Consider the following 2,202-nt stretch of genomic DNA (forward strand, 5'->3'; position numbering starts at 1 on the left):
ATGCTTTTTTTTTAATACAATGAGGAAAGGAGAGTGCATCAGGATGGTCACTAAATTTATGATCAATAGAAAATGCAAACTTTCCTTTTCTCCTGACTGATTCATTCCAATAATCTGGTAAAACACATCAATAAAAAAAAAACCCAAGTCTGAACTGAAGCTGTTTCCTTATTTCATGCCCTGCTTAAGTTCCCTGGGGATGACAGATTAATTTAATTAGTTTTATTGAACTGCCTAGTTGCCTTTATTGGCAAATCCACTCATACGAGGCCTCCTACAAATTTCTCTGGAGGATAATGCCATCCTATTGGCCCATTTTTTAAATTAAAGTAAATTTATTGCCATTCCTTGTGTTATTTTCAGCCATTCTCTCTTCCATTAAACTCGCATTTGTACAGTGCCTTCCTGGCCACTTACACTCAGAAGTTTAAAGTTTGATTCGCTGTTTTCTCCCACCCCTCAGCCCCCAGCATGATTAACGAATAATAGGAAGCAAACAGGTATTGCCAAATGGACTGTGAACTAAAAACACTGCTCAACGTTCACTGGGGAATTAAATGACGCTGACCAAACAGCACAGCAGATGCCAATTGAATGGCACCAGGAAGCAGACAAATAGTGAGTGGGTTTCCAACTTCCTGTTTCTTTCTAAGTAGCCTGTGCAAAACAAGAGCACTAAAGAGCTTATTGACAGTTATACCAGATCCCAACCCCATTCTCCAAGCAGCGCGGAGCAGCTTCAAGCCACTCAGCTCTCCTCAGACTTGTGCCACCTCAGGAGGTAGTACAAGTCCAATGAGGCCCATTGGGGCCAGAGTGGCTTACCCAGAGGTAAGGGGAAACTTTTACCCAGAGGTAATGGCTCTGACTGAGCCATTTTGGGCACCTATCCTGCACTGGCTTGCCTGTTCCAGCGCAAGGTAGGATTGTGCTGTTAGGCACCTGTAAACCCTTCAAAGTGACTTCCATTAAAAACGTGAAAACATCAACACAGAGTAACTAATAGATCTATAGATACAACAGCAGCGGTAGATGCATTAAGTAACAAAGCAGTAAGAAACCAGAGGAGCAATTCATCTCAGACCAAATGTCTGCCTTGTGGGGCTTCCGTAACTTCTGATGAGTAGGAGATGGCTAGAAGAGGGTCACAGAAAGAAGGTAAGGGAGACGGCCTATGAGGCATCCTTCACATCCACCTGGAACTCAGAGACCCAGAGTAGAAAGAACGGGAACCAGATAACTTTCCCAATGAAGTTTCGATCAGAAAGGGATCTCAGTAATCTTTGAGCTCTGGGAGACATGTAAGAGTTAACAAACAGGTTAATGTACTATTTAATCTAAAAACGCACACAGATTATTGCTCAGGTGAGTTGATGCCTGTCACATCAGCACCATCACAGTAAGCATACAAAACACAATCATGCTGGAAAACACAGGAAGGCATTCCTTCTTTTAAATTCACCCTATTTGTGGAAATGAAAAGTTCTACTGCTGTTTACCAAATAAACGCACAGCCACTACAGTTCCTTGTTTTAAGTTTCATTCCATTAAATCCAAATGGCTATTTCAAAGTGGCCAAATGAAGAAAATAAAAATGTGAGACAAGTGCATTTTTTGCACTGTTGTAGCTCTGAAAATCTTTGCACTTTAAGTAAAATGTTTGCAGCCCATTAGCTCATAATGGGAACAAAAGGCTTGGAGTATTTCAAAAGTAGCACACATACATACATACAAAACTAGGGGTTTGATTTTGAAATGTGGTTTCTGAGGTTGTTGCAGCCATTTATTATAACCACTTGCTACTGGATATATTTTCACATACATCTGCATTTAAATGTACGCATTTAATGCAGAAAAGCAAAGCAGTTGACTACATGATCTGAATTTTTATATCAGTTCATACTTATGGAGAATAAGCTGAACTGGTCAGCAGCTGGCTGTTACACAGTGTCCAATTAGGTACTCTTCAGTCCCTTAAAGTGTGGTCTTTGTCATATTTATGGAAATGGAAGCTGAGAGAGCAGAGCTGAAAATGTTTACTCTCTCTCTCTCTCACCTACACTTCTTCCCCACCCCTTCCAACCAGCATTCTCTGTTCCAGTGTCTGTGAGCGACTGGTGCTCAGCTCTGCCTGAAGGACAAGGACATGTGAGGTGCTGAGTGCCTATCAGTGGAGCATGCCACGTGGCGTAATTGGAAAAC

This window comes from Tiliqua scincoides, chromosome 1 (assembly GCF_035046505.1).
Source record: "Tiliqua scincoides isolate rTilSci1 chromosome 1, rTilSci1.hap2, whole genome shotgun sequence".
Taxonomy (NCBI): domain Eukaryota; kingdom Metazoa; phylum Chordata; class Lepidosauria; order Squamata; family Scincidae; genus Tiliqua; species Tiliqua scincoides.